We start from the raw sequence: 27,735 nt of genomic DNA, 5'->3' as shown, positions 1-27,735 counted from the left end.
GTGTTTAAAAAGCAACTTTTTCCAGGTAACAATAGTGTCTCTATTCCTGTGGCCATTCTCTACCATTACAATCATCACTCATCATTTACGGTACATGGCACTTTTGATCTTCAGAACATTTGAGGCATTTTATCAAATTTTCCACACATCACTAGGAGGCACAGCTGCCTATAACAGTAGATATCACACTACTTTTGAAAAGTATCTTGGGATTTTATTTATTGAGTCATTAATGATAGGAACAGAGCATCTGTATTTATCATCATCTCTAAAAGAACACAGTCAGTCATGTGTTCAAGACTTGAAAGCATTTGCTTATAATCTCTAAGGAAAAGATGTGATTGTTTCCCATGTTGTACTTCTTTTGTTCATGTAGTGCTTTCACACTGTGCTTTTTATATGTTTGCTCAGTATCCATATCATGTTACCATGCTGTGTCACTAAACATCTAGTATGGTCATTGAATATTTTACACTCAATATTCATGAGATAATGATCTCGTATAAACAATAAAAGTGTAACAGGGTTAGATAATATTTATGCAGTATCAAATCATCTTAAAGTTGCAGGGATCTTGAAGAATCCCGAAACATTTTTTAACAGATGCTTGAAGAGCTCCAGCAATAACTAACTCACTACCTTAAGCAGCTTGAGGAGATGCCAGCTTCCAAAGCTGTATGGGGACTAGATTATTAACATGCATGAAAGGGTAACAGATAAAGCTTGGCCTTTTCAGGATACAAAAGTGAAACTGAGATTGCCATATAAAATCAGAATCTCTGTAGAAGTGCAGACTTAGCACATAGGTATACTAGAAAATTATCTGGATACCAAAATAAGAAGAATCACAGAAATTTGTTTGGGGTCTTCTATTCCTTGTTTTATTGTGGCTTAGCTTCTGTGCTTGGAAAGAACCCCTCTCATTCAGAATTTATATTATATGCATTTGAGATTTAACTTATTATACCTGAAGGGTTAAAGAACACCCATCCCCAAGCTAATAAAAAAAATAGTACTTGACTAATGACAACTCTGGGGAGCTAAGCATAAAACACAAAACCTCTCACCCATCTTGAAGCAACCTAGAAATCTCTCCAAAAATATCAGTGATAAATCATTTCATCAACTAAAAGTATAAAGCATATAAGGAAATCATCTACTATAAGTGAGAGAGAGGGCTATTGGAATTAAAGTACCCTAAGATCTTTATATCTTTCTCAAGGAAGTAGAGGTATACTGCATATTAATTGATGAATCTGAAAAGTCAATATGCATGTTAAAAATTTAAGGGTATTTATAAAAAAGAAAGAATATACAGTGTTAAATCAGTGGTGGTACATGGGAAAAATAATAAACTCTAGAAGATAGGGAAAAAGAAGAATCAAGATGTACGAAAAAGCAAGTAATACAGATAGCAACAAATAAGATGAAATATTAAAAATCAGTGTGGGAAATTACATTTCTAAGAAGATGGAGTATTCCTATCTCCCTATTCCTCCCACTAAGTACAACTAAAAATTTGGACATTATAAATAAAATAAACATAAGAAGACTCTGAAAGATGGAAAGAAGACAGATTAGCTGAGGATTTCAGAACATAAGGAACAGTACAGTAATGATTTCCCTGAGTTTTCTTTTTGTTTTGTACATTCCATACATAGAGTTGAAATAGACCACAACACAGAAATACTAACATGTACAAAGAAAAAGAGCCCCCAAAAGCCTGCTCCCTTTTCTCAAAGGACCAGGAAAGACAGAAAACTTTTAGACAATAACCACTCTATTTCAGTCAAACACCACAGAAAGAAAAAAAGCTGTGACCACATTGCCATCCACATCAGAAAAATCCAAAAGAGGAACCTAGAGTTCCACTCTCAAGACACTATATGAAGGTATATCAGTACCTTTGCCAGGATGGTGTCAGAGATGACCAAATGGGAGCTTGACTTTGAATCCTTTACATGAGAAGCCTGAATTTCCATACCCACCCAGCACTGATGAGGTGCCTCAATTTGTTTCTGCTAGAGTGGCAGCAGAGGAGGCCTAGTGAAGGGTCAGGACTTCCCACCATTGCCCACAAGGGGGTTCCTCCACCCTGAGCTCTCAATGAGTGGTGAGTAGGGACCATGGACTTCTAACTCCACACAGTACTAAGAAGGCAGCACCCTGCCACCCCCAAATTTGCCTGCCAAAGCAGCATCAGACAAAACGAGCTAAAATAGAAGATTTAAATAAGAACCAGAGTCTTATAATATAATATGAACATCTCTGAGTTTAAATGGAAAATCATTCATCATGCCAAATATCACAAGGAACTCAATCAGAATTTTTATAAAAAGACAGCCAATATATATCAACACTGGGATAACAAAGATGTTATTACCTGGTAAAAATTTTAAAGCAGCTATTATAATAGTGCTCCAATGAACAATTACAAAAAATGATGGAAACAAATGAAAAAAAAAGTCTCAGCAAAAAAATAGAAGACATAGAGAAAATGCAAAAGGAAACTTAGAACTGAAAAATAGAATAATAAAAATAAAAATGAATGGGCTCAAAAACAAAATGTAGTGGATAGAGAAAAGAGTCAATCAGCTAGAATATATAGGAATAGAAACTACCCAGTTTGAACCACAGAGAAGAATATGGACTAAATAAATAATTTGAGGACCTGAAAGACAGGTGAGACTATAACAAAAGATTTAACATTCATGCCATTTGAGTCTTGGAAGGTATGAGAAGGTAGGTGAGGCTGAAAAGGAATTCAAAGAAGTCTTTGCACAAAACTGTCCAAGTTTGGCAAGAGACACAAACCTGCAAATAAAAGCAATGAGTGAAACCTAAATAGGATAAAACCAAATGAATCCATGCTAAGACACATCATAAGTAAGCTTTTGGAAACTAAAGAAAAAGAAAAAAACCTTGAAAGCAGCAGCAAAAAAACATCTTATCTATAGAGGAAAGACAATTAGAATGACATTGTATCCCTTGTCAGAAGTCTTGGAGGCCAGAAGGAAGTGTCACAATATTTTTCAGGTTTTGAAAGAAAAGAATTGGCAACCCAGATTCCTCTATCTAGATAGTATCCTTCAGGAATGAATGCGATAATCGAAATATTCTCAGGTGAGAAAAACAAAAAGAATTTGTCACCAGCAGGCTACACTAAAAGAATGACAAAACAGAAATGAAATGACATAAGAAGGAAACTTGCAGTATCAAGAAGGATTAAATTTGATGATGGAAGCACAAATTATAGCACTGTCAGATGCATCTCTATATGGGCAGAGATAAAATATTTAAGATGATCATATTATAAAAACAGAAAAGATAAAGGGACATAAAGTGTGCTTTCTGCACTTCACTCAAATTGGTAAAATGTTGACAATAATACACTGTGTATATAATGTAATACCCAGAGCAACCATTAAAACAAGCTATAAAAAAAGATACAGTCAAAAACACTATAGATAAAACAAATCAAAATTCAAAAAAATATTCAAGTAACTTAAAGAAAGACAGAAAAAAGAAAACAGAGAAACAAAGAGAACAAATGGAAAACAAAAATTATAAGGCAGACTTAAGTGTTTATCCCAGAGAAATGAAGATTTATATTCACACAAAAACCTATATAGGAATTTCTGTAGCAGCTTTATTCATAATAGACAAAAACTGGAAACAACTCAAACGTTCTTTAATAAGGAAATATTTAAACTGTAGTACATACACAACATTGAATACTACTCAGTGATTAAAAAGTAGCAAACTAGGGGCACCTGGGTGGCTCAGTCATTAAGTGTCTGCCTTCAGCTCAGGTCATGATCCCAGGGTCCTGGGATCGAGCCCCACATCGGGCTCCCTGCTAGGCAGGAAGGCTGCTTCTCCCTCTCCCACTCCCCCTGCTTGTGTTCCTGCTCTCTCTCTCTTTCTCTCTCTCTCTCTGTCAAATAAATAAATAAAATCTCTAAAAATAAAAAATTAAAAGGAGCAAACTATATGATATACCCAACCTGGATGAATCCCCAGAAGTGTATGGAAAAGGCAAAGTCTGAAAATTATACAGGTATGATTCCATTTATATAACATTCTTGGAATGAAAAAATTATGGATTTCTTATGGTTAGTTTTTGCATCATATATCTTTCCTTATCCCCTTACTCTCAACATGTTTGTACATGTGAATCTACAGTGTATCTCCTGTAGGCAGAATAGGCTATGTGTTTTAATTCACTCTGACAATCTGTTTTTTAATGGCTGTATTTGCATCACTTCTATTTAATGGAATTATTAATGTGTTAGAGCTTACGTCTGCTATTTTTCATTTTGTGATCTCTGTTTCCCATTTTTGTTCTCTTTTTCTGTGTGTTCCCAAGACTTATTTGAATGTTTTTTAGTATTTCATTTTGATTTATCTATATGGTTTCTGAGAGTATGTTTCTCTATAGATTTTTAGTAGTTGCTTTATGTATTACATTTTATATACAAAACTTAACACAGTCTACGAATGTTGACATTTTACCAATCTGAATGAAAATAGAAACCATGCCTTAATTTACCTTTCCCCTTTTATAATATAATGGTCAAATATGTCCTCTATGTTCATTTAAGTGCACATCAGAGAGTGCTCTAATTTTTGCTTCGATCATCAAGAATAATTTAAGATGCTCAACATGACAATAACCTATTGTGTTTATATATGTTCACTGATACCACCCTGGTGGTGAAACATTTTTTCCCTTTCTGTTGTTCATTCTTCTTTTTGATGTTTCCTTCTTTTGTCATTTCCTGTTTAAGGGACTTATGCTAGCCATTTTTTGAGAGTAGGTTTATTAGCAACAAATCCCTTAGTTTTTTCCTTCATGTGAGAAGGTCTTGATTTCTACTTCATTCCTAAAGAATATTTTCACTGGATATAGAATTTGGGGTTGAAATTCCTTTTCTTTTCACACTTTAAAATGATGTGCAGCTTCTGCTTGGTCTCCATGTTCTCTGATGAGAAATCTACTGTCAGTTGAATTGTTTTCCCCTGTAAGTGGTAAGGTATTGTTCCTTTCTCATTGTTTTCAAGACTTTTTCTTTGTCTTTAGTTTTCAGAATTTTGACTGCACTGTGTTTTGATGTGAATTTCTTTGAATTCATCATGTTGGGTTTCTTTCAACTCCTTGAATCTGTAGGTTTATGTCTTTTGCCAAATTTGGAAGTTTTCAGCCATTATTTCTTTAATTACTTTTTCTGCCTCACTTTTTCCTCTTCTGGGACCCTGGTGATGCAATCCTTTAGTTACAGTACCATAGGTTGCTGAAGTTCTCTCTCTTTTTTTTTTTTTTTGGTATATTTTCTCTCTGCTTTTAAGAAAGTTCCTATTGTTTTATCTTCATATTTACTGATTCTTCTTTCCTCCTGAACATTCTGTTCTGCTAATCCACTGATATTTTTATTTTAGTAAATATATATTTCAGTTCTAAATTTTTTCATTTGATTCTTTTTATATCTTTTGTTGCTTGCTGAAATTTTCTGCTTTACTTTATTCAAGCTGTCCATTTTTTTCATTTGTTTTAAGAATTTATTAATTACTCATTGACACTTTTATGATGGTTGCTTTATCTCAAACAGGTTCTGCATAGGATAATTCTAACTCTGTCATCTCAATATTGGTGTCTATTGTCTTTTTTTGTTCAAGTTGAGATTTTCCTTGTTCTTTTTATGATGAACAACTGTCAGTTGAAACCTGGACATTTTTATATTATGTTATGAACCTTTGGACTTATTTAAAACTTCTTTTTTTATCTGGCTTTCTATGACACTGCTCTGACAAGGAAGGAGGGTATGGGAGAGTGCTGCATTGTTGCTGCCATATCAAATGAAAGTCTATGATCCTTCACTGGCCTTCACTGACATCCAGTTAAGGGTGGGTGGCTCCTCATTACTGCTGGGCAGAGGTGGGAATTCCAGCTAGGACAGGAAGGAGTGCTTTATTATTGCTTCCCATGCAGCTCCATTGAATCACTAAGGGAGGGGGGCTTTGTTAACGCTGGATGGTGGTGAAAGTTCTGACTCTACTAGGCCTCTTCTAATACCATTCCAGCAGGAAATGAGTAGGTTTCCTCATTATTGCTGGATGTAGGGAGAAAATGTCCAGGTTCCCCACATTGTCTCTGGTGATACCATAGGAGATGAAGAGGGGATAACTTCACCATCTAAGAGGGATAAAACTCTTAGCTTCATACTCAACCTTCTCTGACACCACCACAGTGGTAAGGTGTTAAGGTGCCTCATTTCACCCTGGTGAGAATGGAAGTCTAGATTTCTAATTTGGCCATTGTTGACCTGGGTGAAGATGAAGTATGTTCTGTGGTGTTTGGCTGAAAAAAAGTAATTATTGCCTTAAAAATTTTCATTCTCTTATGCTACTCCTTTCCTGGTCCTTCAACTAGACTGAGCAAGTTTTTGTGAAGACTGGGGTTTTCTGTTTGTTTGTCTTTTTGGTTTTTGCCCATTTTTATTTATTTATTTTATTTTATTATGTTATGTTAATCACCATACATTACATCATTAGTTTTTGATGTAATGTTCCACAATTCATTGTTTGCGTACACCCAGTGCTCCATTCAAAATGTGCCCTCTTTAATACCCATCACCAGGCTAACCCATCCCTCCACCCCCTCCCCTCTAGAACCCTCAGTTTGTTTTTCAGAGTCCATAGTCTCTCATGGTTCATCTCCCCCTCCGATCCCCCCCCTTCATTTTTCCCTTTCTACAATCTTCTTTTTTTTTTTTTTTTTTAATATATATTACTTGTTTCAGAGTACAGGTCTGTGATTCATCAGTCTTACACAATTCACAGCTGTGACCATTTTTAAGTTGCTCCTTCCAGCCTGGGACATATGAGGCAAACTGAAAACCTAGGGGACTCTCCATGTATTGTTCCTCAACCTGGGGTCCCTAGCCATTCTACTTTTTTTCCTTCCAATCTCTCTGAATCTCATGGTTGTTTTATACATAATATTCAACACATCTAATGTACCTGGTGGGAGGAATAAGAAAAAGTACATGTATTCCATCTTCCTAAAGTCAAACGTCTTTAGATTCCTTTTTGAATCTTATTGTTCCCTGGAATAAAATATATTCTAGCCAAGGGAACATAATATTTGTACAGCAGCTTGATACTCTCTCATAGTCTCTTTGCTAAACTTGGATATCTGTTCTCCTATATTTAGCTCAAAGGTCAGTATCCAAAATAGAGAAGGAGAAGAAAAAAATTAAAATGAAGTGTACTTTCTTTAATGTATATCTATATTACATATTGACAACTTCCCTTACACCTCTGGGCAGCAGACTTATTCCTTTTTTGGTCTTCTGGTTTCTAATGTAATTTTAACATGTACTTATTGTTTCTAGCATTTTTAGAGATTTGCATATTTTCAATCCTACATGCTACAATTTTTAATTTTTAAAAATAATTTCTCATTTTACACTACCATTTATTTAGTGTCCACTATGTATTTTATCAAGTGACATGTGTTTTGCCAGTGACTATACTATTGTTAATTTTAAAGTTATATGAATATAGGTTTTAGAGTTATTTATTCATAAAACATATTTTTTTAAGATTTTATTTGTTTATTTTAGAAAGAGAGAGCATATGTGAGCAGGGGGGAGGGGCAGAGGGAGAAAGAATCTCAAGCAGGTTCTGCATCAAGCAGACTCCACGCTGAGTGTGGAGCCTGATCCAGGACTCAGTCTCAGGACCCTGTGATCATGACCTAATCCAAAATCATGAGTCTGACACTTAACTGACTAGGCCATCCAGGCTCCCCTCGCAAAATATATTTATTCATAAAACATACTGACTACATAGAAAAATAAACAGACATGGTCTCAGTCTTCATGGATTTTGCAATCTGGTAGGAGAGGGAGAAAGAGATAAACAAGTAAGCAAACAAAAATATACAGTAACTATATGTTGTGGTGAATGTTCTGAATGACTTTAAAACATAGAGTAGTGGAGCATAACAGGGTAAAGCAACCTAGAAAGTTGAGTCGTCAAGGAAGGCCACACAGAGGAGTTCATATTTAAGCTAAGCCTCAAAGGAACAAAAAGAAGTCATCCCTACAAAGCATGAAGCAGAGGGTGTCCTAGGCAATGAAGGGCAAGAGAAAAAGTAGAAAATATCACAAGGTAACACAAGAGGTGTAGTGAATGACCCCACTACATTCTGAAACTGCCTTCCAGGGATCATTTCCCGTTTGGCTTTCTTCAACTTTTCAAGATGTTGTTTCTGCCTACCATCTGCTCAAGCAGAAGGTGGTCAAGCCTCAGGGACATTGGCAGTGCCAGTTTTCCTGGTGCTCAGAAGCCTCTGGTCACTAGCTGATTACCCATTCCATCTGAATTCAAAAATCTCAAAACAATAACCTTTTCTCATCTATCCAATCTCCAAAGCACAAGCCACAAGGAAAGAAACTAAATGAAAAGGAATGTTTTGATGGAACAATTGTAGACTGTAGACAGGGAATAGAATGCCAGAGTTCCAGTGCTAATTCTGCCATCCCTCATTTTTTTTACATGTATAGGCAATTGCCTTCACTTGACAAATTATTCTTTTCTCCCTGGGAGGATGAAAATCTTAGAGGCAGAAAAGACCTTACAGATTCATCAGTATAGCTCTCTAAGCAGCACAACCAGGTATACACTGATTTTCAACTTTCATATCAAGAGATCTACTACACCTCACAGCTGTTACACATAAAACCTGCCTTGTCTGAGATCCCAGGAATTTAAACTAGAATAAATGCTAAGTGATCAGTCTACATGTGAATGTATGTACATAGTATTTATAAACATAATCTATACACATTTTTTGAAACACAAGTATAAAATAATTGCTTTGATTTCCTCAGAAGAACAGCTATCCATATGCAAGGAAATGATAATGTTAGAGAAGAAGCCAAATACATACAGTTTTTCTTCCTCGAAGTATATTCCTACCTCTGCTAAAGGCAAAGATAGTTAACTAGTAATTGCCTCAGGAAAATGAGACACAGAGAGCATTTTCTCTTTTCAGATAATGCTGAGCATCTTTCCAGAGAACAATAAGACTTGACAAGAGGAAAAAGCATGGAAGAGTTTTGTTTTTAAGTGATCCAAACACCAACTGTTAGCCTCAAAGGAAAATAATATGCAAGACAGAAATAAAAATGAATGATGACTTAATCAGGACATTATTAGAAAGGGCACAGAGAATTTTAACTATACTACTTAAAAGTTGTTCTACTTTCCAAAATCAAGGCATAATCAATGGCCAAAGATGAATCTAGCAAGAATTCAGATCAACTTCATGTTTCTGAGATTCTAAATTTTTTTTTCTATATTAGCCATAAGTAATTAACATAAATATAGTTTGATTGCAGTGACATACTCCACCTTATCCATTGCCTAGTGAACTTATTTGACATGAAAGTACCCACTCTACCTCTTCCAGGACCAACATCTTCCAAAGCATCTTCTGAAAGTCCCATTAAAGATTCAAGATATGTCTCAGAAAAAAAAAATCTCAGAAAAAAGATTCCATGTGAAGTTAAATTCAAGAAATATAGAGTGAGGGGTGCCTGGGTGGGCTCAGTCGTTAAGCGTCTGCCTTCAGCTCAGGTCATGATCCCAGCGTCCTGGGATCAAGTTCCGCATCGGGCTCCATGCTCAGCAGGGAGCCTGCTTCTCCCTCTCCCTCTGCCTGCCTGTCTGCCTACTTGTGATCTCTCTCTCTCTCTCTGTCAAATAAATAAATAAAATCTTTAAAAAAAAAAGAAATATAGAGTGAAATGAAACTACATGTACATCTTCTTCAAAGATCTTAGCTGCATTTCCCACATACATTTGAGCAAAGAACACCTCTATGAATCAAGGGAGAGATTCTAGTGTTCCTTGAAACATAACTTGGGAACAAAACCCTGGGCACTCTAATCAAGCTGCAGTATCAAACCACAATTCTTATTTGCTTCAGCAGCACATGTATTAAAATTGGAACAATACAGAGAAGATTAGCCTGGTGCCTGAACAAGGATGACATGCAAACCACAATTCATGGAATCCCTGTGTGAAACCAAAAATTACTTCCCCTTTCACGTTGCAAAAATGTTCCATGGGATATGAATCTGATATCATTTGCCACTTAAGGTGCACAGCTTTGTGCTCTTATAACTTTCAAAAGCACAGAATGTTTTCCTTTATTCTCCTAATCTACCTCAACACTTGTATTCTACAGTGTGATTATCTAATCTAGTTGTGTAGCCCAGAGTAAGCACCAGGGAATTTACCCTCAATATTCTCACCCTTGTTTTTTTGTCTTTTATATTATGTATCTTTTGCTAGTTATAAATAACAAATTCATGCTCATTGTAGGAATTTAACCAAAATATAAGAAAACTAAAATCATATGATTTGATATTGTATAAAAGTATCTTAAAGTTTATATTGAGTAATAAATACTTAAGAATAAACAAGAACATCATGAAGCAAAATAACAGGAGTAAAGGTAGTATAGGAATTTGCCTTACCAGATATCAAAATATACTAAAAATTCACTTAATATGGAATGGACAAATAGATTATGGGAACCAAACAGAAAATCCAAAAATAGATCCAAGAAAATATAATAATTGAACATATGACAAAGGGGTATTTGAATTCAGTGGGGAAAGATGATGTATTTTTAAAGGCTACATGGACAATAGTTATATGTTAAAAAGAAAACAAAATTATATCCCTTCCTCACACTATATACAAAAATAAATTACAAATGGATTATACACTTAAATTTATTTTTTTAATGAGACAATAAAACTCTTAGCAGAAAATCTAGAAGAGTGCATGTTAAAAATTTAAAGATGACGAGGATGCAGAGAAAGGGGAACCCTCCTACACTGTTGGTGGAAATGCAAGCTGGTGCAGCCACTCTGCAAAACAGTATGGATGTTCCTCAAAAAGTTGAAAATAGATCTACCCTAAGACCCAGCAATTACACTACTGGGTATTTACCCAAAAGATACAAATGTAGTGATCCAAAGGGGTATGTGCACCCCAATGTTTATAGCAGCAATGTCCATAATAGCCAAACTATGGAAAGAGTCAAGATGTTCATCAAGAGATGAATGGATAAAGAAGATGTGGTATATATATACAACGGAATATTATGCAGCCATCAAAAAAAATGAAATCTTGCCATTTGCAACAACATGGATGGAACTAGAGGGTATTATGCTAAGCCAAACAAGTCAATCAAAGAAAGACAAGTTTCATATAATCTCACTGATATGAGGAATTTGAGAAACAAGACAGAGGATCATAGGGGAAGGGAGGAAAAATGAAACAAGATGAAACCAGGGAGGGAGACAAACCATAAGAGACTCTTAATCTCAGGAAACAAACTGAGGGTTGCTGGAGTGGTGGGGGGTGGGAGGGATGGGGTAGCTGGGTGATGGACATTGGGGAGGGTATGTGCTATGGTGAGCACTGTGAATTGTGTAAGACTGATGAATCACAGACCTGTACCTCTGAAAAAAATAGTACATTATATGTAAAAAAAAAAAAAAAATTTAAAGAAGAGAAAACATTCTAAACCAAACAAGAAACCTAAGCCTACAAATAAATAAACTTAAAATATGTAAATATGTAAACTTTTATATGCCAAAATACATAATAAAAAATAAATGATCGGCCTTGAAAAAAATAATACAGATGACAAACTAAGTGCTTATATTTGAAATACACAAGGATTGTTTTAAAATACAAGAAAAATACAAACAACCCTATAGAAAAGTTGGCAAAACTGGGAAAAGGCAATTCATGGCATAGAAAATTTTAATGACAAAATTAATACTAATTAGGTAAATTCACCTTAACATAACCACAAAATATAACTTTATACCACTAAGATTAGCAAATATTTTTTAAAACAGTATTTATTGCTAGCAGAGATAGGAGATGAAAACATAAATTGTTACCATCTTTGTAGAATGTTGAAAGAAATCTGGCAAGAACAATTAAAAGTAAACATACCAGGGCGCCTGGGTGGCTCAGTCAGTTGCGAGTCTGCCTTCGGCTCAGGTCGTGATCCCAGGGTCCTGGGATTAGGCCCCACATCAGGCTCGCTGCTCAGCGGGGAACCTTCCTCTTCCTCTCCTGCTTCCCCTGCTTGTGCTCTCTGTCAAATAAATAAATAAAATCTTTTTTAATAAATTAAGAAAAGAAAAAAGAAAAACAAATAAAAGTAAACATACCCCCTGCCAAAAAAAGTAAACATACCATTTGACACTGAATTCCTGCTTCTGGTCATACCTCCCATTGAAAAAATTCTCAGTTAATATGAACATAAGTATATAGATGATTAATATGAAATTATTTGTAGTGGCAAAAGATAAAAATGAGTTTTTCTTTCACTGGGAAGTAGAAAGATAGAAAAAGAAGAGGATTAAGAATACAATGGACTCTGAAAAACAAACTGAGGGTTCTAGAGGGGAGGGGGGTGGGGGGATGGGTTAGACTGGTGACGGTTATTAAAGAGGGCACATACTGCATGGAGCCCTGGGTGTTATATGCAAACAATGGATCATGGAACACTACATCAAAAACTAATGATGTAATGTATGGTGATTAACATAACATAAAAAAAAAAAAAGAGTACACTTATCTCACCCTGCCGGTAGCGCTCTCGCAAACATGGTGAACGTTCCTAAAACCGCCAGACTTTCTGCAAGAAGTGTGGCAACCACCAGCCCCACAAAGTGACACAGTACAAGAAGGGCAAAGATTCTCTTTATGCCAAGGGAAAGCAGCATTATGACAGGAAGCAGAGTGGCTGTGGTGGGCAGACTAAGCCGATTTTCCAGAAAAAGGCTAAAACTACAAAGAAGATTGTGCTGAGGCTTGAATGTGTTGAGCCCAATTGCAGATCTAAGAGAATGCTGGCTATTAAGAGATGCAAGCATTTTGAACTGGGAGGAGATAAGAAGAGAAAGGACCAAGTGATCCAGTTCTAAGCTTCATATTTTGTTAATATTATGAAGACAATAAAATCTTGAGGTTATGTTCACTTCAAAAAAAATAAGTAAATAAAAAAGAACACACTTATCTCTTTTTTCACAACGGGTTTGCCACCAGAACACAGGTGTAGTGACAACAACCACTAAACCTAAAGTAAAATGGGAAAGGAAAAGACTCACATCAACATCGTCCTCTTTGGACACATAGATTCAAGCAAGTCTACTACTGCTGGTCATCTGATTTGCAAATGTGGTGGGATTGACAAAAGAACTATTGAAAAATTTGAGAAGGAGGCTTCTGAGATGGGAAAGGGATCCTTCAAGTGTGCTTGGGTCTTGGATAAACTAAAAGCTGAATGTGAACATGGTATCACCGTTGATATCTCCCTGTGGAAATTCGAGACCAGCAAGTATTATGTGACCATCATTGACTTTATCAAAAACATGATCACAGGCACATCTCAGGCTGACTGTGCTGTCCTGATTGTTGCTGCTGGTGTTGGTGAATTTGAAGCAGGTATCTCCAAGAATAGGCAGATCCGTGAGCATGCCCTTCTGGCTTACACACTGGGTGTAAAACAACTAATTGTTGATGTTCACAATATGGATTACACTGAGCCACCCTACAGCCAGAAGAGACATGAGGAAATCATTAAGGAAGTCAGCACCTACATTAAGAAAATTGGCTACAATCCCAACACAGTAGCATTTGTGCCGATTTCTGGTTGGAATGGTGACAACATGCTGGAGCCAAGGGCTAACATGCCTTGGTTCAAGGAATGGAAAGTCACCCATAAAGATGGGAATGCTAGTGAAACCACATTGCTTAAAGCTCTGGATTGCATTCTGCCACCAACTCGTCCAGCTGACAAGCCCTTGCATCTGCCTCTCCAGGATGTCTACAAAATTGGTGGTATTGGTACTGTCCCTGTGGGCTGAATGTAGACTGGTATTCTTAAACCTGGCATGGTGGTCACCTTTGCTCCAGTCAATGTTACAACTGAAGTAAAGTTTGTTGAAATGCACCATGAAGCTTTGAGTGAGGCTCTTCCTGGGGACAATGTGGGCTTCAATGACAAGTACGTATTGTCAAAGATGTTCATCGTGACAACATGGATGGTGACAGCAAAAATGACTGACCGATAGAAGCCGCTGGCTTCAGAGCTCAGGTGATTATCCTGAACCATCCAAGCCAGATCAGTCTGGATATGCATCTGTGTTGGATTATCACACAGCTCACATTGCTTACAAGTTTGCTGAGCTGAAGGAGAAGATAGATCGTCGTTCTGGAAAAAAGCTGGAAGACAGTCCCAAGTTCTTGAAATCTGGTGATGCTGCCATTGTTGATATGGTTCCTGGCAAGCCTATGTGTGTTGAGAGCTTCTCTGACTATCCTCCTCTGGGCCGTTTTGCTGTTCATGACATGAGACAGACGGTTGCTGAGGGTGTCATCAAAGCAGTGGACAAGAAGGCAGCTAGAGCTGGCAAGGTCACCAAGTCTGGCCAGAAAGCTCAGAAGGCTAAATGAGTATTATCCCCAATACCTGCCACCCCAGTCTTAATCCATGGTGGAAGGATGGTCTCAGAACTGTTTGTGTCAATTGGCCATTTAAGTTTAATAGTAAAAGACTGGTTAATGATAACAAAGCATCATAAAACCTTCAGAAGGAAAGGAGAATATTTTGTGGACCATTTGTTGTGTGTGTGTGTGGCGGTTTTAAGTTAGTAGTTTTTTAAAGTCAGTACTTTTTAATGGAAATGACTGACCAAAAATCTGTCATAGATGGGCACCTGGCTGGCTCAGTCGTTAAATGTCTGCCTTCGGCTCAGGTCATGATGCCAGGGTCCGGGGATCAAGCCCTGCATCAGGCTCCCTGCTCAGCAGGAAGCCTGCTTCTCCCTCTCCCACTCCCCCTGTTTATGTTCCCTCTCTCAGTGTGTCTCTATCAAATAAATAAATAAAATCTTTAAAAAAAATCTATCATAGAATTTTGAGACCCATTAAAACAAAAGTTTAATGAGAAAAAAAGAGTACACTTACCTTGATGAGCACTGAGTAACACATAGAATTGTTGAATCATTGTATTACACACCGAAAACTAACATAACACTGTATGTTAATTATACTTAAATAAAAAATCTTATTTTTTAAAGAAAAGCACAGATCCCATAAACAATGAGAAAAACCAGGATCAACTAAAAATTATACCTTTCCTTGACCCCATTGGAGAAGTTGGAGTAACCAGAGATGGATAGACCCCTCCCAGGAGAGACAAAATAGACTGACTAGCTTCTGACAGAGCACAGGGAGAGGAGCTGGCTATTCCAGCTACTCTCATGGGTTCATTTGGAGGCTCTTTTTCACAGAACCTCATCAGGGGCTCACAAGAATACTGGTGACAGGGCAGGGGAACAGAGCAAACCCCCCTCACACACCGGCTTTGCAGTCAGATATTCGGGAGGGGATTAGGAACTACAGTGGAAAGGGCACAGAGCCTCACCACCCCTGATCCCCTGCCACAGACATTTTTGTCATTTCAAACTAAAGCCTTAAGCTTCTAAAAAGGTATTTAAAATACTGTTACCTGCAGGGTACACATCAAGACCCATGGTAGCTGGTGAAAGGATAGAAGGAAAAACAAAACAATTCCACTACTGATGGGAAAGCAAATAATAATTAATAAATAATAATAATAATAATAATAATAATAATAATGGGTCCTAAACCCCTTATTGATGCCATTAAAGTTACTTACCACTGGAGAGTAAATCAGAAAATCTCTTTTATACAAGATTTTCCACAGATACAAAGAAGGGTTTGGTTGCCATGGAGAGGAGATACCAGGAAGCCAGGAAAGTCCCACCCGAAGACCCAGGCATGCTGGGCCAGCTTAAGAGGCTGGATCAGAATTATCGAGACAAGCCTGGCAAAGCACTGAGAACTGTAGTCTAGCAGTGGGGGAGGGGGCAGAACTTAGAGACAGACCTCCCTGTGTGCAAGTGTAGGTAGGCTAGAAGTAAGAGTAGAACACAAACACCAAGAAAAGCCCTCTGGCACCACAGCTACTTCCCTAAGCCCAAGGCTGCAATAGTGAACACTTGAGAATGTTTTTGGTAACAGGTTTATTGAAATACAGCTCACACACATACAATTCATCAACTTAAAGTGTACAATTCAGTTAATTTTACTACATTTACAGTCTTGTGCAACCATCACCACAAACAATTTTAAAACATTTTTATCTCCCCAAAAAGAAACTCCATACCATTTAGATACCCCCAACTCTTCCATCTCAATGACCCCCACCACCAACTCTAAGACAATCACTAATTTACTTTTTGCCTCTATGAATTTGCCAATTCTGGACATTCTGTATAAATGGAATCATATAATTTGATTATTAATTGTGGCCTTTTGAGACTGACTTCTTTCAGCATGTTTTCAAGGTTCATCTATGTCACAGCATGTATCAGTACTTCATTACTGTTTATGGCCAATAAATAAATATACCACATTTTGTGTATCATTTCATCAGTTGGTGAAACATGAGTTGTTCTCATTGTTCTCACTTTTAGCCCATCATGAATAATGCTGCTATGAATGTTCACATACAATTTTTTAAAGATTATATATATATTTGAGAGAGAGACCATGAGCAGAGGGGGGAGAGGGAGAAGCAGACTCCCCACTGAGCAGGGAACCCAACATGGGGCTTGGTCCCAGGACTCTGAGATCTTGACTTGAGCCGAAGGCAGGTGCTTAACCTACTGAGCCACCCAGGTGCCCCTCATATACAATTTTTGTATGAATATATATTGTTTTGTGGGACGTATATACTTAGGCATGGAATTGCTGGGTTATATGGTAATTCTATGTTTAATTTTTTGAGGAACTGCCAAAATATTTTCTATAATGTCTGCATTATTTCCATTCCCACCAGCAGTGTATGGGGGTTCCGATTTATCTACAACCTTGCCAAAACGTATTATCAGTCTTTAAGATTGCAGCCATTCTAGTTGATGAGAAATGGTATCTCATTTTGGTTTTGATTTGCATTTTCCAAGTGACTAATGATGTTGAGCATCTTTACGTATATTTATCATCCATTTATATGTCTTCATTGGGAAAATAACTATATAAATACTTTGCCCATTTTTAATTGGTTATTTGCCATTTTATTATTGAGTTATAAGAATATTTTATATGTTTTATATATAACTCTGTCATTTTATGTTTCATATATAACTCCAATATATAACTTGCAAACATTTTCTCCCATTGTATGGGTTATCTTTTACTTTTTTCCCAGCTTTATTCAGATACAATTTACTTGTATATATTGTGAAATGTTTACCCCAATAAGGTTAGTTAACACATCCTTCACCATACATAATTACAGTTTTATTCTTGTTGGTACTATGGTTAGAACACTAAAGTTCTACTCACATAGCAACTTTCAAATATACAATGCCATATTGTTAACTATAGTCGATGCTGTACCTTAGATCCTCAGAACTTATTCATCTAATAACTGAGTTTGTACCCCACGACTAATGATCTCACTTCCCATTCCTCAGCCCCTGGAAATAATCATTCTATTCTATATCTCTATGAGTTTGATATATTTAGATTCCACATTTAAGTGAGATCATTCAATTCTTTCTGTGTGTTACTTATTTCACTTAGTATAATGATGTCAAGGTCCATCCATGTTGTCACAAATGATAGGATTTCCTTTCTTATGGCTGAATAATATTCCATTATATAAATACAGATCACATTTTTTTACCCATTCATCCATCAATGGACACTCAAATTGTTTCCATCTCTCGGCTATTGTGAAGAATGCTGCAATGAATATAGGAGCACAGATACCTCTTCAAGATAGTTATTTCAGTTTTTTTTGGGGGGGGGGCATATACCTAGGAGTGGGATTGCTGAGTCATATGGTAGTTCTATTTTTAAGTTTTAGAGGAACATCCATACTGTTTTCCATAGTAGCTGCACCAATTTACATTCCCAAGAACAGTGCACAAAGTGTCGTTTTCTCCACATGCCCACCAATGTTTGTTATTGCTTGTGTATATGATGACAGCTATTCTAACAGGGATGAGGTGATATCTCATTGTTATGATTTGCATTATCTGAATATTAGTGACATTGAGCATCTTTTTATATACTTGTTGGCTGTTTGTGTATTTTCTTTGGATAAAGGTTTATTCAGGCCCTCTGCCCATGTTTGTTTGTTTTTTTAAAAATTTTTATTAAAACATTATGTATTATTTGTTTCAGAGGTACAGATCTGTGATTCATCAGTCTTACACAATTCACAGCGCTCACCATAGCACATACCCTCCCCAATGTCCATCACCCAGCCACCCCATCCCTCCTATCCCCCACCACTCCAGCAACCCTCAGTTTGTTTCCTGAGATTAAGAGTCTCTTATGGTTTGTCTCTCTCTCTGGTTTCATCTTGTTTCATTTTCCCCTCCCTTCCCTATGATCCTCTGCCTTGTTTCTCAATTTCCACATATCGGTGAGATCATATAATTGTCTTTCTCTGATTGACTTATTTCGCTTAGCATGATACTCTCTAGTTCCATCCATATCGTTGCAAATGGCAAAATTTCTTTCTTTTTTTTTTTTTTTTTGATGGCTGCCTCTGCCCTTGTTTTAATCAGATTATATGTGGATTTTTGTTGTTGTTTCATCGTGGGTTGGGGGGGTTGCTTTGTTTTTGTTTTTGTTTGCTATTGAGTTGTATGAGTTCCTTAAATATTTTGGATATTAAATCCTTATCATACTGCATATCTGCAAATATTTTCTCCCATTCCATGATTGCATTTTCATTTTGTTGATTATTTCCTTTGCTGTACAGAAGAGTTCAGTTTCATGTAGTCCCATTTGTGGATTTTTGCTTTTGATGCTTTTGCTTTTGGTACCATAACCAAAAAATCATTGCCAAGACCAATGTCAAAAATCTTTATCCATATATCCATATCCATTCTTCTAGGAGTTTTAGTTACAGGTCTTATGTTCAAGTCTTTAATACATTTTGGATTAATTTTTGTAAGTGGTATTATATAGGGGGTCAATTTCATTCTTTTGCATATGAATATCCAATTTTCCCAACATCATTTACTAAAGAGACTATCCTTTACCCATTGAGTAGTCATGGCTCCCTTCTCAGATATTAGTTAACCATATATGTGTGTCTTTATTTCTGAGCTTATAGTTTGAATCAGGAAGTGTGATGCCTCCAGCTTTGTTCTTTCTCAAGATTGCTTTGGCTATACAGGGTCTTATGTGGTTCCATATGAATTTTAGGATTTTTTTCCATTTCTGTGAAAAATAGGAATTTTGATAGGGATTGCATTGAATCTATAGATGTCTTTGGGTAGTATGGACATTTTAACAATATTAACTCTTCAGATCCATGAAAAAGGGGATATCATTGCATTTATTTGTATCTCCTTCAATTTTGTTTTTCATCGATGACTTATAGTTTTCACTGTGATTGCTCACTTCCTTGGTTAAATTTATTCCTGAGTATTTTAGTTTCTGAAGTTATTGTAAATGGGATTGTTTTCTTTATTTCTTTTTCAGATAGTTCATTGTTAATGTATAAAAACACAACTGATTTTGTATGTTGATTTTATACCCTGAAACTATTGAACTTGTTCCTTAGTCCTAACAGTTTACTGCAGAGTCTTTAGCATTTCCTATACACAACATCATGTCATTAGCGAATATAGACAATTTTCTTCTTTCTTTCTGATTTGGATACCTTTTTTTTTCTTGCCTGATTGCTTGGGATAGGGGTTCCAGTACTATGTTGAATAGGAGTGGGAAGAGTGGGCACACTTGTCTTCCTAATCTTCGAGGGAAAGCTTTCAGCCTTTTATTATTGGTTATAATGTTAGGTATGGTTTTGTCATATATGGTCTTTATTGTGTTGAGGTATGTTCCTTCTATAACCAATTTGTTGAGCATTTACATAATAAATGGATGTTTTATTTTGTCAAATGTTTTCTTTTCATCTGTTGAGGTGGTCATATGATTTTTGGTCTTTCATCCTATTAATGTGATGTATCACATTTATTGATTTGCATATGTTGAACCATCCTTGCATTCCAGGGATTAAATCCTGCTTGGTCATGGTATATGATACTTTTAATGTGATATTAAATTTGGTTTGCTAGTATTTCTTTCAAATTTTTTGCATCTGTATTCATCAGAAATATTGACCTGTAGTTTTCTTTTAATATGGTATACTTACCTGGCTTTTGTAACAGGGTAATGCTGTTCTCACAAAAAAAAAAGTTTGTAAGTATTCTCTCCTTCTCAATTATTTGAAGAGTTTAAGAAGAATTGGTCATAATTATTTAAATGTTTGATAGAATTCACCACTAAAGTCATATGTCCCTGGACTTTTTTGTTGTCATTGCAAGACATTTGATTAAAGTTTCAATCTCCTTACTTTTAATTGGTCCATTCAGATTTTCTGTTTTTTCATGATTCAGACCTGGTAGATTGTGTTTTTAAAAATCTATCCATTTATTCTAGGTTGTCCAATTTTTTGACATATAATTCTTTATAGTAATCTTCTATGGTCCTCTGTATTTCCATGTAATCTATGTCTCTTCTTTCATTTATAACTATTTAAGTCCTCTGTTTTTTTCTTGATAAGTCTAGATAAAGGTTTGCAAATTTTGTTTATCTTTTCAAAAAACAAATTCTTAGTTTATTTATCTTTTTTATTGTCTTTCTGGTCTCTATTTATTTCTACTCTTATCTTTGTTATTCCCTTCTCTCTGCTAACTTTGGCTTAGTTCATTCCTTCTTTTCTAGTTCCTCAAGGTGGTAATCAGTATGAACTTCGCCCTTAGCCCTGCTTTTACTACATCTCATAAGATGTCATATATTGTGTTTCATTGGTTTCAAGATTTTTTTTAAATTTTCCTTTTGATTTCTTTTTGACCCATTGATTGTTCAGAAGGGTGTTATTTAATTTCCACATATTTGTGAATTTTTCAACTTTCCACCTGTTATTGGTTTCTATCTTCATACCACTGTGGTCAGATTTATAGCTAAGTGTTTCACTTTGAGGATGCTAATGTAAATGTCATTGTGTTTTTAATTTTGAATCCCGCTTATAAATATTTACTTTGGTATATTTACTTTGTATCATGTAAGCTTGCTATTATTTCTTATTCTTACTAGTTCCAGAAACTTTGTTGTTGATTTTTTAAGGAGATATATATATGTCTGCAAACAAAGATAGTTTTCTTATTTCCCTCACAATCTGTACTTTGGGTCCTTTTCTTGTCTTACTGCATTAGCTAAGACTTCCAATATAATGTTGAAAGAGGTAGTGACAGGAAACATCCTTGCATTTTCCCAAATTAGAGGGGAAGCTTCAGGTTTCTCATTATTAAGTATGGTGTTAGCTGCAGGTTTTTGTAGATATACTTTATCAAATTGAGGAAGGTCCCTTCTGTTCCTAATTACCAAGAATTTGTCATGAATGGGTGTTGGATTTTGTCATATACTTTTTCTGAATCTATTGACATAATCATTTGATTTTCTTCTTTAGCCTGTTGATGTGATGGATTATATTAATTGACATTTGAATACCTCAGATAAACCCCACGTTTTCATGGCATATAATTCTATTTATATATTGTTGGATCTAATTTGCTAATATTTTGTTGAGGAATTTTCATCTGTGTTCATGAGAGATATTAGTCCGTATTTTTCCTTTTTTGTAATGTCTTTTTCTGGTTTTGGTATTAGAGTAATGCTTCTCTCACAGAATGTGTTAGGAAGTATTCCCTCTACTTCTATCTTCTCAAAGAAATTGTAGAGAATTTGTATAATTCCTTCCTTAATTGTTTGTTAGATTCAACAGGGAATCCATCTGGGTCTGGTGCTTTCCGTTATGGAAGTTTATTAATTAGACACAATTCATTTTTCCTTAATATTTTTTTATTGAGATAAAAATGACATACAATATTATATTATTTAAGCTGTACAACATACTGCTTCAATATTTGTACATATCGCAAAATGATCACCACAATAAATCTAGTTATCATTTATTACCACATATATTTACAATTCTTTTCTTGTGATGAGAATTTTAAGATCTCCCAGCAACTTTCAAATATACAATACAATAGTATTAATGATAATCACCATGCTGTAACTTATATTCCCATGTCTTATTTTATAACTGGAAGTTTGTACCTTTTGACTCGGCCCATTTTGCCTCCAATCCCACCCCCCGCTCTGCCTCTGGCAACCACCACTCTGTTCTATTTCTCTAACTTTTTTTCTTTTTTAGATTTCACATATAAGTTAGATGTTAGGGTATTTGTCTATCTCTGTCTGCCTTTTTTTACTTAGCATAATGTCTTCAAGGTCCATTCATATTGTTGCAAATGGCAAGATTTCTTTCTTTTATGTGGTTCAATAATATACCACTGTATACATTTACCACATTTTCTTTATCCATTTATCCTTTGATGGACACTTAGGTAGCTTCCATATCTTGACTATTGTAAATAATGCTGTGATAAACATGGGGTGCATATATCTTTTTGAGTTAGTGTTTTTGTTTTCTTTGAATAAGTACCCAGAAGTAGAATTGCTGGATCATATGATAGTTCTCTTTTTAATTTTTTGAGAAACCTCCATACTGTTTTCCATAGTGGCTGCATCTATTTACATTCCTACCAACAATGCACAAGAGTTCCATTTCTCCATATCCTTGTCAACACTTGTTATTTCTTTTTTATAATACTTATTCTAACAGGTCTGAGGTAATCTCTCATTTGGTTTTGATTTGTATTTCCCTGATGATTAGTGATGTCGAGCCTATTTTATTGTACCTGTTGGCCACCTGCCTGTCTTCTTTGGAAAAATGTCTATTCAGATCCCCTGCCTATTTTTTAAATCAGATTGTTTTTCTTGTTTTGGGTTTGTTTTTTTTTATGCTATTGAGTTGTATGAGTTCTTTATATATTTTGGACATTAGACCCTTGTCAGATACATGATTTGCAAATATTTCCTCCTTCAGTAAGTTGCCTTTTCACTTTGTTGATGGTTTGCTTTGTTGTGCAGGAGCTTTTTAGTTTTATATGGTCCCACTTGTCTTTTGTGGTTCCATAGAAATTTAGGATTGTTTGTTCTATTTCTGTGAAAAATGCCATTGTGATTTTGATAGGGGTTGCACTGAATCTATAGATTGCTTTGGATATCATGGTCATTTTAACAATATTAATTTTTCCAATCCATGAGCATGGAATATCTTTCCATTTATTTATCTCTTCTTCAATTTCTTTCAGTATCTTAGTTTTCATTGTACTGGTCTTTCACTTCCTTGATGATATATCATCTACAAATAGTGACAGTTTTACTTCTTCCTTTCCAATTTAGACACTTTTTTTTTTCTTGCCTAATTACTCTGGCTAGGACTTCCAATACTATGGTGAATAAAAGTGGCAAGAGTGAGCATCCTTGTCTTAGTCCTGATCTTGTTTCAGCATTTTGCCATTGGGTATGATGCTAAATGTGGGCTTCATAGACTCAGTTTCTCTAATAGATATAGGCCTATTCAGAATATCTATTTCTCCTTGTGTGGGTTTTGGTATATTGTGTCTTTTAAGGAATTGGTCCATTTCATTTTGATTATCAAATTTGTGGGCATAGAGTTGTTCGTAGTATTCCTTTATTATCCTTTTAATGTCTGTGGGATTATAGTGATGTCTCCCCTTTCATTTATGATATTCATGATACATGTCCTCTTTTTTTCCTTAGTTAGCCTGGCTAGAGATTTATCAGTTCTATTGATTGTTCAAAGAACTAGTTTTTTGTTTCATTAATTTTCTCCATTGGTTTCCTATTTTCAATTTTGTAGATTTCTGCTCTCACTTTTTTTCTTCTTCTTCTTACTTTGGTTTCAATTTGCTTTTCTTTTTCTAGTTTCCTAAAGTGGAAGCTTAAATATTTGATTTTGGATCTTTCTTCTTTTATTCACTCAATGCTATGAATTTGCCTCTAAACACTGCTTTTGGCACATTCCACAAATTTTGGTAAGTTGTACTTTTACCCTCATTTAGTTCAAAATATTTTTAAATTTCACCTGAAATTTCTTCTTTGCCCTGTGTGCTATTAAGAGGTGTGTTGTTTAATTTTCATATATTTTTTTTATTTGTTGCCCTGTTCTTAGTTCCTAGTTTTGTCTTTTGGTTTTTTTCTGCCTTTTGTAATTTTAACTGAGCATTATATGTGTTTCCATTTTCCCTCCTTCTTAGCATATCATTCATACTTTTTTGTTTTACTCTTTTTAGTGGTTGCCCTACAGTTTGCAATATGCATTTACAACTAATCCAACTCCATTTTCAAATAACACTATACTTCATAGGTTGTGCTAATATCTTATAAAAACAAAATTATCCTAATTACTCCCTCCTGTCTCTTTTGCCATTGCTGTTATTCATTTCACTTATATTTGGGGTGTGTGTGTGTGTGTGTGTGTTATACCTTTTGAAGCTATCCCACAATTCTAGCATTGTCTGTTCTGGTCTATTTTCTCTTTGCTTTTAAGTTTTGGCAGTTTCTATTGAGATATTCTCAAGCTCAGAGATTCTTTTCTCAGCCATGACCAATCTATTATTAAGCCCATCAAAAACATCCTTCATTTCTGTTACAGTGTTTTTGATCTTTAGTATTTCTTTTTCTCTTTTCTCTCACAGTTTCCCTCTGCTTATATTTCCTGTCTGTTCTTACATCCTGTTTACTTTATCAATGAAAACCTTAGTATATTAATCTAGTTGTTTTAATTCCAGGTCTGTCAATTTAAACATGCCTGCCTGATTTTGATGCTTTTCCTGTCTCTTAAAATGGGTTCTTTGGCCTTTCAGTATGTCTTATAGTTTCTTCTTGATAGGAGGGCATGAGATGTACTAAATAGAAGAAACTTTTATAAATATATTTTTAATTATGTTGGTAAGATGTTAGGATAGGGTAAGTATTCCATAGTCCTATGATTAGGATTCATTCCTTTAGTGAGAGTTTGCCTCTGAACTGTGAACTTCACTAATTCTTTCTAGTTTTTCCTTTCCTTAAATAGAACAGGATGGCTAGAGTAAGCTGGATTTGCAACTCAATTTTTTTTTAATGGCAAAGGATTTGGATAAATATTTCACAAATATGATATACAGATTAAAAATAAGCACATGAAAATATGGTCAACACCATTAGCCATTAGGAAAATATAAGTTAAAACTGTGAGTTACAGCTACACATATAATATATTACTTCATTTACAGAATATTCCATAATAGGCAAAATTATTAGGACAGAAAATGTATCAAGGGTTATTATGGACTGAAGGGTGGTGAAAGAATTGATTAGGCATGATAAAATATTTGTGGTGGTGGAAATGTTCTATAACTTATTTGTAGTGGTGATTACACAACTCTGCACTTGTCAAAATTATAGAATTAAATGCCCAAAAAGGCAAATTTTAGAATATATCAAATATATATGAATAAACTTGACTTTTATTTTTTTTTTAAAGATTTTATTTATTTATTCATGAGAGACAGAGAGAGACAGAGACAGAGGCAGAGAGAGAAGCAGGCTCCCCGCGGAGCAGGGAGCCCGATGCGGGACTCGATCCCAGGACCCCGGGATCACGACCTGAGCTGAAGGCAGACGCTTAACCGACTGAGCCACCCAGGCGTCCCTGAATAAACTTGACTTTTAAAAAGTAAACATTAAAGCATAGAAAATAAAGTGAAGACTATGTATAATGGAATTATTGAATAAATTATGTATATACACATGATAGAATGGTATTAGTTGATGTAAAACCATTTCCACAAAATATTGAGTGAGAAAGGGATCATGCAATAATCAAACATAAGTATAAATGAGGTTCCCCAGAAGGAACACCAAAATATTGACAAAATTTTTAAAATACTTAAAATTATAGTTTAAGAAATATTTCTAGAAATCAAAGATTGGAATATGCAGAATAATTGGCAAACTATGTTCCAGAAAGGATGTCACAAATGATCCATATTGGAACCCATCCCAGTAAGGTTAAGAAAATATCCTAAGCTAGCCAGTCAAAAATCTCTTCACTGATGAAGGGGTAAATAGCAGCTGGCATGAAATTTTTCCAAAGAAATATTCAAAGATAGAAGATAGTAAAGTAAGGTAAAATAGATAGAAACACTGGTAGGAAAAGGCATTCTTTCTATGACTGATCAACTGGAAAGAAAAAAAAAATGTTACCTTTGGGAGAAGCTGGGTGAAGAATACAGAGGACTGTACTAATTTTACACATTTTTGAGGGTCTATAATTTTTTCAGAGAGGGCAGGGAGACAAGATGTTACTTAACCTAAAAAAAGAAAAGAAAAAAGAAAAAAGAAACCAAAATACACAGAATAAAAAAATGATACAGCAGAGATAACCAAATAACCGAAAATTCAGGAAAAACTCAAATTCTGAAAGTGGTTTTTTTTTTCCAACAGGGAAGTGATTGTTGGATGAGATTCAAAATTGGGGCTAATTTATGTATCCACATCTCAAAACTGTACATTTTCCCTCCATCAGAAACAGAAACTGCTACATTCATGTATGGCACCACCATTTCTCACCTGCCTTCCAACTCATCTCTTTGATTCCATCTTACACTTCTCAATCATTCTTCACACAATAGCCAAAGTAACCTTTCTAAAATGTTAACTGTACCAGGTCGCCAAAAAAGTCCCTTCACTATATTAAATAGAAAAAAAAAAAAATTCTCCTGGGTTATCTTCTATTTTTTAAGGTTTATTTGTTCATGTAACTTTTTAAATTTTCATCTTTATGTAAATATGGAGTCTTTTTTTCCCAAATAGTTAACTATTTAAACATTTAAACAGTTAGCTAGATTGTTATTAAATAAGACTTTCTCAACATATTTATTTGTGATGCCAGTTTTATTATATAATAAATCCAAAATACTCTTATCTATTCTTGAGTTATTTCCTATCTTAAGTTAGTCTCTCTGTTAATTTTACTTTGTTATCTTGCTTTTATTTTAATTTATAGTATATTATAGTACCTGGTAAGAAATCTTCCCTTATTACTTTTAATATTCAAAATTTTTAATTTTAATTTTTGAATCTTTAATCAAACATTTTGCAGGGTTCCCAATCATTTTATTTTTACGGAATTCTTTATTCATGCTTTCAAATTACAAAAAAAAAGACCTTTTGAGATTTTCAATTAATTTGTGTTTAAAAATATAAAGTAAGTTGACATCCATAAAATAATCAATCTTCTTGTCCAAGAATGAAATAAGCCTACTGGCTTAATTCCTGATCATTCCAAAATTTTGCATTGATGATGCTTCCAACTGATGAGGCTTTCAGTTACTTAACCTTTTCTCCTCCAATGGTCTTATCTTCCTCCCTACCTTATTTATTCACTTCTATAATCATATCTTAGGCCTCTTATGCCAATAATTACATCTCTTCTATATCAATTCCAAGCACCACCTCCTGTCTTTCCACTTCACTGCCTTTAGAACCCTAACTCCAAAGGCCTTTAAGTCTTTAGATCTTATAATCTCTTTTCACTTTCCTCCACACTCTTTACATCTTCACCAGTTTCCATACACAGTTTAGATACTAGGTTCT

At 35.1% G+C, this 27,735-nt stretch overlaps 1 non-coding gene and 2 pseudogenes across 1 annotated transcript; all 3 read left to right on the top strand.

Annotated features, from left to right (window-relative positions):
- Nucleotides 1-9,988: 9,988 nt before the first annotated feature.
- LOC116638072 lies at nt 9,989-10,092 on the top strand. The gene has a single exon (XR_004300615.1). It is a non-coding gene; the product is annotated as a U6 spliceosomal RNA (small nuclear RNA).
- A 2,619-nt stretch (nt 10,093-12,711) lies between these two features.
- LOC116637993 lies at nt 12,712-13,031 on the top strand (annotated as a pseudogene).
- A 162-nt stretch (nt 13,032-13,193) lies between these two features.
- Nucleotides 13,194-14,562, top strand: LOC116637705 (annotated as a pseudogene).
- Nucleotides 14,563-27,735: the final 13,173 nt, after the last annotated feature.

Source organism: Phoca vitulina, unplaced genomic scaffold (genome assembly GCF_004348235.1).
Source record: "Phoca vitulina isolate PV1807 unplaced genomic scaffold, GSC_HSeal_1.0 scaffold15, whole genome shotgun sequence".
NCBI lineage: Eukaryota > Metazoa > Chordata > Mammalia > Carnivora > Phocidae > Phoca > Phoca vitulina.
Note: the sequence above shows the minus strand (reverse complement) of the source record. Positions and strands in the feature narration are given on the sequence as shown.